We start from the raw sequence: 11,980 nt of genomic DNA on the forward strand, positions 1-11,980 counted from the left end.
GACTTAAATTATTCCAGCTTTGGCTTTTGGGGGTTCTCAAGTTGGCTGCTTGTGTCCCTTTGACATCCCCTAAACTTTGTTGAATACTTCTTAACTTCCTGGCACTATGAGTTGCTTCAGGCTCATCTTGCCTGTTCCCTTCCCCAGACCTGGAAAATGCCATTTCTTCAAGGGCCCTGGTTCTGTTTAATACAGAATGGTATAAGAAAAAAAGTTCTAAGCACTTGGTGTGCTCACTGCTAATGGGTTATCACTTCTTCTAGACTGATTCAGGGAACAGAGCTAAGAAATGTAGGTTTGTATGCTAACCCATGTATATACACAGGCCTGTAATCATTTCTGTATCTATCTTTCTGTTTATCCATCTGTCTGGCTACATATGAGCTGATACTGATGTCTCTGACTCTCCTCCAGAACCACAGAGTTTATCTGAGCCTCTCCCATCTTGTTTATTTGTAACTTCCCTTTTTGACAGTGAGAAAGTGGGCTCCCACTATCTATCATCCATTTATTTAATTGTTCAATCCCAGGATGTATATGAAGGTGTTTCAGAGTTGTTGACCCATCCCTTCATGAGAAACAAATTTACTACCAGAGACAGTGTTTATATACAGTTCCTTTTGTTTTTAGCTTTATTGTTTCCAGTCAAAACATCATTTTCCAAAGTTACTTAGATCAGCTTTATTTTTTCCCTACCTTCTTCAGTGAGGTCATGACTGGTGAGTTTCGGGTGACTCACTCACATTGGACACAAGGTAAGTTTGGGGTCTGGGCTGTTGATTGACTTTTGGGCTGACCTGCATGTGTGGGCAGCTCTTTCCTTTGTTCCAAAAGAGCAGCCTGTGTCAATAGTACACAAAGGTGGCAGGGGTGGTGGCAAGTATCCTTGATGTAGTGTGCTCCCTGACACTGGCACTCAGGGTGGTCACTCCAGTTCTTCCACAAACTTCACATTAAGTGTCACGCAGTCTTCAGGGATGGACATGTATATATCTTTTGAGGACTCTGGAGGTCATTACTCTGTAACACCCCTGAGCCCTTCCAGTTGATGTCCTCTCTTACTTCTGTCATTGCGGTCACGTTGTCGTATTGTGCTCCCCTGGGTTGGTCTTAAGCCAAACATGCCTCCCAGGAATGGGAGCACTCTGCATGCTTCACTACAAGCCCCTCATCTGTCCTCCTTGTTGGTGTCTGTGTGTGGAAGGCTGGGGTGCAGTTAACAGTGGAAGAGATCACATTCTATGAATTCAGTGATTATGGTTTAAGAGTTCAGGAGAAAACATACTTGGAAGATGTGTTTATGCTAAGAAAGGTGTAATGGTAAATTTAAGATGACCAGAGACTTGTATATGTGGTTATCATCAATGAAGTACAGTGATAATTTACGAGTCATTGGGAGCCAGAATTCATGGTGACATGATGGGATGATATAACTAGTATTAAGTTAAATAAATGATAATAGAGATCTATCGAGACAAGAAGATTTATTTGCTTCAATACAAACAGGCTCCAAGGAGCCATTGCATCATGAGTAGTAACAGCATTGCTACCTTTTTCTTGAGATAGCAGATGTAAAATTAGCCAGGAATGAGATGCTTTTGACAATAAAATGGTACCAACAAACTGAAGGTCCTGGACCTGACAGGAAGATACGATGGAGACACGATGTTAAGAAGAATCTTCATGTGCACAGATTGGACAATAAATAAGTAAGTAAGTGTTGCTTCTCAACTCATTATTCAAAATCTTAACTGAGAAATTAGTATACTTCACTGGCCCATGCTGGTGTTGCATAAATCCAGAGTACATCATAAACGCAGAATAAAATGTAAAGGGTGAACCCTGGAGTTAAGCAATAAGGGCTCAGTTATTTTTATTACTATCGTTAACAATTTTAGGCATTTGGCTTGTGAAGGGGCAGTTGACAGTGTGATAAGATTTCTGTTTTATAGCAGATATACTGGCTAAATAGAAATTATACATGAAGTCACATCATTTCTACCCTTCCCTTCTCACCTAACAACTCTCTTTGCTCCTCTTAGTCACTTTTCCAATCTCTTTTTTCACCTTCCCTTCAATATTCTAGTCAGATTGAATTCTATACTATTCATTAACACACCATCCTTTTTCATGTATGTGTTTTCCTTCTGCCTGGGATGTCTTGCTCTCTCTATTTGATTAATTCAACTCAAAGTTCACCTTCTTTGAGGAAACGTCCCTGCATAGTTATCTAGTTCCTTTTCTGATGCTCCTTTTCCCTTAGAACTTGAATTATTACAGCTTTCATGTTTTATTGTAATAATGGTAGATTTCATATCCATTTTAAATATGTAAAAATCTGAGTCCTAGAGCTGGAATTTGAACACACCTGGTTTGGACTCCTGAGAACAGGCCCAGTTAATGGTATCAGTTCATTTATATGTCTTTCTCTTCAACTATTAGGTTGGTGCAAAAGTAATTGCGGGTTTTGCAATTATTTGTAACCTTTTAAAGCGCAATGACTTTTGCACTAAACTAATGGCTACCTTTTCTCACCAAAGGGGACCATGAATTAGAAGTCCATGTGTCTCCCTTGGCACTTAGCATAACCTGATACATAAGGAGTTTAATAAAATTAGATGAATAAATTGATTTATACTATGTGCTATAAGTATTCTAAACTACAAATCGCAGCATCCTGCCTTATAATAATATCTTGGATTTCCAAACAGTAAATATAGTAAATTGAATATTATGCAAATTTGAATCATGCAAGTTTGTGCTTTGAGCTAATAATAATGATACATTCTATTTTAAAATATGAAAAAATGAAAATTCTCCCAAATTAAAATACATCAAGAACTGCATGTTCCATACTGATAGACGTAGTAAAGTTCCATATGATGGTGTCACTTTTGCATCAGTTCAACTGATCTAAAATTATCCAAATCATCTCTCTTGTGTGAGTAACTGTTGAATAAATACATGAATAGTTGCATGATACCAAATAAAGTATTTTAGCATTTTGGATATCTCTTCTGGGAAAGGTAGAATCATTTTCTGACTAATGAAAGATTTTATATTAATAAAGTGTTACACATGATGGTAAATAAATAGGTGGATTAGTAGCCATTTTTTCCCATTTTATTTAATTCACGTGAACTTTGTATAATTTTTCAGCACTAGACTATAAGCCATTACCTGGACAGTATCTGAAAAATACAGCATGCAAATGAAAAGATGATTTTTTCATATTTACTCTTTATATACATTCAGGTCTTACTTGGGTCTTTTTGTTGTGAATTTCTTCATTTATTCACTTAGTCAATTTCTATCTGGACCTTAGGTACTGGTTCCTTAAAAAGCTGATCTTAAGAATCTCAAGGGAAGAATTGAATTAAGGAGCAGTATTACTAGAGAATAAGGAGTAGTATCACGGGGCGGGGGCGGGGGTGTTGTAAGTGACAGAGAATGGAAACCTATCCCATTTGGGTGGATGAAAGCCCTTACCCACCTCAGCTGGGATAATTTCCTTGGTGATTTAAGGAGCCACACAATAGAGTATCAGGAGTCATAGCTAGCTTCTAGTGATGGAAGGGGAGATCAACAGTTTCAGACAAACTTAGCTCATGTTTTTGGGCTTGGTACTAGGGCCAGAGCTATAAGAGAGCAGACTGCAGAGTGAGCTCCAGTGACTGTTAAGAATATGTTCCAAAATTAAGATGTCTCTACACTATGAGAAAGATGATTCCCTGATTTCCTTTTTAAATTGCGATAAGAAAAAAATAGACTATCACAAACAATATCCAGGTATTCACTCCACTGCTTCTTTCTGGTACTGAAGAATTGGCTCCTTCATATTTAGAACAGTATTGGATGAGCGAGCTGGCCTCCCTAACTTTGTGATGTGGTGGACAGCAAATACATTGCTTGACACAGAACTGATTCAGTGCAAAAATGATCGTGAGGCATCAAGGATGGTAATGGAGATGTGCTCTGACTCATTTTATTACTTTCTTATGACAGAAATTGTGAGGTCACAGTGCCACCCACTCACACTTTCTTTGTTATTAAAATATAGCTAACATACAACATTATATTAGTTTCAGGTGTCCACCTGAACTTTTGAAACTTTTAAAAGTTATTCAACATTTATATATCTAAATAAGTGATCACCATGATAAGTCCAGCAATAATCTGATACCATACCATGCTATCATATTATTGTCAATATTATTGACAATAATAGTCAATATTATTGACTATATTCCCTATGCTGTAGATTACATCCCCATGACATTTGTTTTATACCTGGAAATTTGAACGTCTTATTCCCCTTCACCTTCTTCCCACCTTTCTAATGTTTCAATTACAGTTGACATTCAATATTATTTTATATGAGTTTTAGGTGTACAGCATAGTGGCTAGACATTTACCAGGGGTGCCCCAAAAATGTATACACATGTATACACATTCATCTTTTGTTATTGGTGTATACTGAGTATTACAATTTTAATACAGTTTTTTTCCTTTCTTAAAATTTGTAAACATTTTTTGGGCACCCTCTGTATATAAGAAGTGATCCCCTGACTAGTTTAGTACCCACCTGGCACTATGCAGAGTTATTGCCATATTATTGACTATATTCCCTATGCTTTACTTTACATCCCCATTACTACTGTGTAACAACCAATTTGTACTTGTTAATCCCCTCACCTCTTTTCACACTACCACCAACCCCCTCCCATCTATCACCCCAACAAATCTAGTACCAATATGACACCGTACGTAGTTATTATAACACTATTGACTATACTCCTTATGAATTACCTCCATTACCATCCTTGATGCCTCACGATCATTTTTGCACTGAATCAGTTCTGTGTCAAGCAATGCATTTGCTGTCCACCACATCACAAAGTTAGGGAGGCCAGCTCGCTCATCCAATACTGTTCTAAATATGGAGGAGCCAATTCTTCATAAGGAATATATGAAGATATATTCCTATATCTTACATCCCATAGTTTTCTCATTACGAAAGAAACAGTCTTCTTTCAAAGACAACCTTACTGCAGCAATAGGAAAAATTTTGCTTTTGTGGTAGCTCCTTCCCAGCACACATCACTTCCAGTAAAGCATCATTCTGGACAACAGAGAAGTAAAAGACACTTTTCATTCATTGTGAATTTTCTCAACCTTCTGAGATAACACAATGATGAGTGAATATCACCCTTAGGAAAAAAGATTGCAATTTTCCCAATATCACCAGCACAGTATCTTGACCCACACCCTTGACAACCATTTTGCACTTTGGGAAACTTTATCTATCTTATCCTGATGTCCCTTAACCTCTTACTTTTCTTTGCTGCCTATCTTTCCCTTGTATGACAGCTTTTTTCCCCCCTCTCCCAATGTGATAGGGTCAGAGTGTGAATATGTTGGTAACTTATTTAGCAGTGGTATTTGGCAATACTTTTCTAGAGATGCAGATGGTGACTATATTTGGGAAAGGCCAAGAAAACAGGGTGTGATAGTAGAGTAGATATTGAAACAGGCAGCTGAGGGTACCTCTGTACTTCTGTGCACTTTGCAGGCATTTTGCTACCCTGTGTCTGTATACATATGGCATGGACTGCAAGCTCATTGCCAAGTTCTCCTGTGCGTCATAATATAGAATTGCAATTCTCCTAGGAAACTACCTTACCCTAAATACCCAAGTCAGGCCAAATAAAAATGAGGAGCATGGAGCATCTCTCTTTTTATATTTTAAGCCAAAATTTCTCTGTGTCGACAAACTTGCTTATCTAAGAAATGCAAACAATTTACTTATTGATAATTTTGAACACTATGGGAATATCACGTTAGCCAAGCATTGATCTTTATATTCTGTCACAGCTTTTACCAACATTTCTACTCCTTCAGAGGATGCCTCCTGAATATATTGAGCAAAGGCAATGGTGGTGCTGCAATAATCCACACAGAGTACACGGTGATTAACTGTAGATATACCACGTATGTCGAGCAAAAACTCACAGGAACATCTACTTGTTGACTAGCCTCAGGAAGTCATCGAAGTATGAGGCTATAAATTTTACAACTTCTTGATGATTCAATTGCCTCACCTGAATTTTATGATTAATATTGTACTTACTTTTTCGATATACTGTCTACTTAATTAAATTATTTTGAGAAGCATTAACATTTCTGGAATACATCAGATAATATTATGATAAACACCATAATCATCAAAAAGGCTTTAGAGAAACTCACATATATCCAAATTTCTCCTCTATAAATTTCTGAGTGATGCTGAAATCATCTGAAAAACAAAAATACTTAGGTTATTATGCATCCTGGTATTTTAACATTTTTCTAATAAATAATTATGTCTGATATCTAAATTTACAAAGTATAAAATAGAGATCTGATGGTAGAAAATAATTTGCTGTGTTTAACAAAAAGGAGAAAGTCATATGAACCAAATATGGGATCTTAATCACAGCTGATTATGTGCTCAAGACACATTCGTTAAATTGAGTTGACTTGAATTAACCTCAAACTGACCAGACTTTAGATTTGCCATTGATGGCTCCCTAGCCACAAATGTCAAATACAAGCACCATTTCCATGTTAAGTACTTATCATGTATGACTAGAAAAGTAATATAAAGGTTAACTGATACGTGATTTAATGCTGCAACAAGAGATGCCATACATGCTGGTGGTCAGTATAGTTTATAGTGCTAGCCAGATACAGACATTTAGGTAATCTCTGGACTAGTCTCAGATCACTGATTCCCTCCCAATGAGCATATACTAACCAGGGCACATCTGTATTTGCCCACATAGACTACCTTTATGGAGTCCTTACTTTTGCAAGGTATTGTGCTGGACTCTATGAGGCAATCAGTGATGACCCAGACATCTCCCCTGGACGTCTCGTTCCTAAGTACTCTTAGTGCAAATGACTCATGAACAAGACTACAATCCAATTTAGAATGTATATGACATTCTAAAATAATGTGAGTACATATATGACAGAAATGCTTTATAGGTGAAGAGCTAGAAGTGGATTATAGGAGGAGTGGCATAAATTGAATCTGAAAAATATACAAGATTTCAGCTAGCAGAAAAATAAAAAGCCTTGTGTTTCTATGTGGACAGAATGATGTGAGTAAAACACAAAGGTGAGAATCCTTGGGATGTTTTTAGGGAAAGTCAATTAATCCACTTTGATGAGTCAGCAGGGAGGAGTCCCAGAGCTAACCCGGCCAATCAGATTCAGATTTGGCTGTAGGGGGAGGGCTCAACACAGGAAAGATGGCACCAGTCTGCCGGCTGTACGGGAGGAGGACTCCTTATAGGGAAAATGCCAACTGTCCTCTAGCCCTCTCCCAAAACCACATAACTCAGCTGTCTCCATATGTCTCCAACATCCCCTGAGTTACTGTTCTTCTGCTGGAGCCCAAGGTGAGTGCCTGTGAGTGAGAGAGTCTGTGCACGGACCCTTTAAGAGGACACCTGGGTTTCCCACCACCTTCTGTCCCACCTGGATGATTGGAATCCTCGCTGATTTTCACAGACAGATGTTGTGGCGGCTCTTCTTCTTGGTACCAGTACTCTGGGCTGGGGAGCCTGGTGTGGGGCTCAGGTCCCTCACTCCTCCGGGGGGAACCTCCATGGCCGAGATATCCCTCCCTATTCTCAACCTCCCCATTAGCCAGTTCTGTGTCTCCTTCCCTTCTACCAGTCTTGATGTGGCTTCTTCTTCATATCTTTAGTTATAAAACTTCTGTTCAGATGGTACTTCAGGTTGACTGTTCTATAATTTAGTTTTAATTTTAGTTTGTTCAGGGAAGGAAGTAGGCACAGTGTTTATCTGCTCTGCCATTTTGGATCTCCCTCTACTCACAAATTTCTTACCTTGCACAGAATACTGGCAAGCACATATGTTATTCTTTTTTAGGAACATAAAAAGCAAGTAGCATTTCTCTACTAAAGATAAATTGTTTAGAAATATATAGTCTATGTTTTAGGAATCAGCGGGTGTCATGCAGGGTTTCATGTGGGGTCTCAGCTCCCGCTCCCCACATAAGAACGCAGGACATGGTGAGGCCAAAACGGAACACCCACGGAGCCATAGATAGGGGAGTCATACCACTGGCAGCTGGGTTGGAGACACAGGAAGCAGGAGCCACATGATCCACAACCTGCCATCCACTTCCCTCTGCCAACCAACCCCACTTGCTATCTGCAATCTGCGCTTGCTAGCTCAGCCACCATCTTCTTGCTAGCCCCCCATTTTAGCTAGCGTAGCCACCATAGTTATATTAGTGGCCAATGGCTCACTGGTTACAGCTGACGGCCAACTAGCCACAGCTGATGGCCATCCAATCACAGTTGATGGCCATTTAGTACCTGAGCCAGCACCTTTCCATGTGAGGCCGAGAGCCTGGAAACTGCATTCCTGGCTCTGTCCCCATAGTGGGCTTTGCTTATGATCAATAAATAATAATTCTAGTTTTCTATTCCATGTATTTCCCATGAGAAGAATAAATATTTACAAAAGTGTGCGTGTGTGTGTGTGTGTGTGTTTGCCCACCATAGTCTGCTCAGGCTGTCATAACAAAATACTGTGTGGCTTAAACAACAGAAATTTATTTTCTCACATTTCCGGAGGCAGGAAAGTTCAAGATCAATTTTCTGGTAGGGTTCACATTGGGAGTTGGGGCTCCAACATATTAATTTTGGGAGAACACAAACATTTAGCTCATAGTAGTATGTGAAATCTCTGGATCATTTAGGGGATTTTTCTGAAAAAGACTTTTCATGTTCTATTTCAAGTTCCTTGATACAAAGTTGTTTTGGGGATTTCTTGAAAAAGTGATTGAGGGGGTAACCAACACAGGGCAAAGGGCAAAGAAAAGAGAGCATATATAGGAGAGAAGATAAAGCATAGATAAATGTAGACTTTAGCGGCACCAGGAAATAAGAGGCGCAGGTGCCATGGATAAATGCAAGCAGTTCTTCATGACACCTGAATTCTTAGAAATTTGAAGAGGGTGGTGGTGGTAATTTTTGTTGTTGCTCTCCATAGGGGGAATCAATATGAGACTAAAGGTAATAAATCTAAAGGGACAGAAGACCCCATTAGGCCAGGGGACTTTGGAGACATTCATCCTGCTAGAATGTGAGTTATATCTGCTTTATGGAGGGTTTTTTTTTTTTTTTTTTTTTTTTTTTTTAAGTTTTATGCCTTGCAACCAGACTCATTAGCTTCCTCTCAAGAGTCTGGACACTCTCCTCTTCTCAGACCTGTCCCAGGGCATCTAGATCCTGAATATCAGAGAAAATATAAATGCAAACGTTTCAGTAATTCTGTGTGGAGAAGGGTATTTGTGTAAAATGAATTTAGGACAATTAGTGATCCTTACTACAAAAATCTGATTCAGTGCCATTAATTTTCTACTTATAAAGGTTGTGCTTTGTGCCAGACTTTGTGCTAAGCACCATAGACGTCCCAAAGATGAGTCATTGAAGTCACCTGTCTAGGAAGAATTACATAAACTTACAAATGACTGTGGTATAAAGTCAAACATGACCATGAAAAAGCAATCTAAGAAGTGTTCTAAATTGTCAAAGGTAAGAGGGTTATTCTCTAGTTAGGGAGTAATCAGATATGCATTCATGGAGATTATTTAATATAGACCTTAAAGAATGGATAAATATTTTTAAAAGCATCAATGGGGAAGGGAAGAGAAGTAAAACAAAAACAAACAAATTTTCAAATAATCAACCATTGAAACCAACAAACAAACAAAAAAACACCCAAAATGGATCCCAGAGAGAATAAGTAGTCCAGAAGAGATGGCATTTTCTAGCAATCACATTTGTAGCTTAACTGCTGTGAAGAAGAGTACATCTAATAGTAATGCTAATCATGAAAGTAATTATCCTTTGAAATGTCTGTTAGGTATCAGATACTTTAAATACATTCTTTCATCTGTACCAAGAAAAAAAAATCAGGGAAAATATCGTTTTCATTACATATGTGAGAAAATGAAGAATCAGAGAGATTACATTATTTGCCTAATGTCATATGGCTATATGGCTAATAATTGACGCAGCCAAGATTAGAATCTGTCTGATACCGAAGTCCAGTTTACTGTGCTTTGTTGCTTCTGAGCAGTTTCAAGATTTATGAAAAAGTAAACAGAGTAAGAACTGGAGCAATGGAAAAGCATTTGAGGTGAACTATGTACTTAGCCTAAACTTTGAGCAATGACACATATGGATCAAGGGTTGTTTGCAATTAGTAGGCAAACTCTGGCTCAAAGCTCCTTTTGTAGCTTGCCTCTTAAAATTTGTGCTCCTTGGGGTACCTCTTTTCATTACAATCTCTTTTTCTCCCCCAGGCACATGGCTACAATAACCCTCTACAAGATGTTGGTTCCTGAATCTCCCTCTCATCACAATCTTGTTCCAGCGGGTAAGAAGGACAATTCAGCTGCCCATCTTCTCCACTTCAAGGTCTTAAAGACACTTCAACACACAAATCAGAGTGGTCTGCTTAATAATTACACTAAGTCAACAGGCATAAACCAGGGCTGTTTGAGCAAACTGGTCACTCTATCTTCAGCTCACTATACCCAAAGCTGAACATGTGTTCAGTAAGTAAATTCCTTTGATTTTTATCTGATTCATACCCCATAACTTCACCCACGGATCTCATTTCCCATTAGCATTTCTCTCATCCAGGCCACTTACTGCATTACTGCATCATATTATTTCAAAAGCTCCCTAACTCATCTCCTTATCATAATCTTGTCTCTCTCTATAACAGAGAGGTAGTTTCACAACAGAAATGTGATTTTTATTAGCTCCCTTTTATAGTCTCCCATTATATTAGGATGAGGTATAAACTTGATTTAAAAAGTCTTTGAGATGTGGCCCTTGCCAACTTTGCAGAAAATTTCCTTTATGGGATAAGGCCCCTCATCTTCAAACCTTGTATTTCATTGAAAATGCATTTCTTCCAGTTCCTTAAGTATGCCATGCTCGCCCTCACCGGTGGATATTTCCATGGTTTTCTACATTTACCTAGACACTCTTCATTTACCTAGACATTTACCTAGAGAGGGGCTCTTTATTTGGCTCGCCTCCAATTTTTCTTCCTATTCCCAGTGAGATGTTATTTACTCCAGAAAGTTATTTACTCCTTACCTGACACCCTCCAAAGATGCCAGGTGTTTCTCTCTTCACTCCACTTCGCACTGCGTCCATCACAGCTTGTTGTGATTGCTGACATAACTGTCTGTCTCTCCTGTGAGATGGTAAATGCAGTGAGAGCAGGATGGTGCCTGCTTCTTGTTGTTGCTGATGATTCCCATCAAATTGCAGGGCTTGGTATGCAGATTTCATCTTTTTGTTGAATGAATAAATAAAACTCCCATCTACTCTCTGCAAGGCCCGAGTCTGAGTCACTTATGTTCATTAATTTATTTCATCCTGATTCACTCATGAAGGAGGTCCAATCACCATTCTCATTTTATAGATGATGAATATAAAGGCCAGAGAAATTCAATAACTCAGCCATGACAGGTAGTGAATGAGTGGTGGGGAGAAATTCAAACCTGGTCCCGAGCCTGTGTGTTTAACCACAACACTGCACTGCCTTTCTGGTCAGATGGCAGGGAATTGCAGAGATCTGCTTGGTGAGGGAGAATATGGAAGGAGATTAAAGGAAAACACAAACCTAACACAATATCAGAGGAAAGGTCCAAATTGGACCTGGACTGACAGTAAGGATGGTTTAGTCTCATCAGCATCCCAATGAATGAGACTGTGGCTGACACAACACACCTCTCGCTTGATATGTGCATATTACTTATTGTTACGTGTCTATTTAATGTACATCTATAATATTGAGATAATCACAATTTTGTAAATTTCTGCTATATGCCAGACATTTTCATATGTCCCCTCTAAGTTTTTGATGAAAT

The sequence above is a fragment of the Rhinolophus sinicus genome, chromosome 1 (assembly GCF_057876585.1).
Source record: "Rhinolophus sinicus isolate RSI-liver-muscle chromosome 1, RSI-T2T, whole genome shotgun sequence".
NCBI lineage: Eukaryota > Metazoa > Chordata > Mammalia > Chiroptera > Rhinolophidae > Rhinolophus > Rhinolophus sinicus.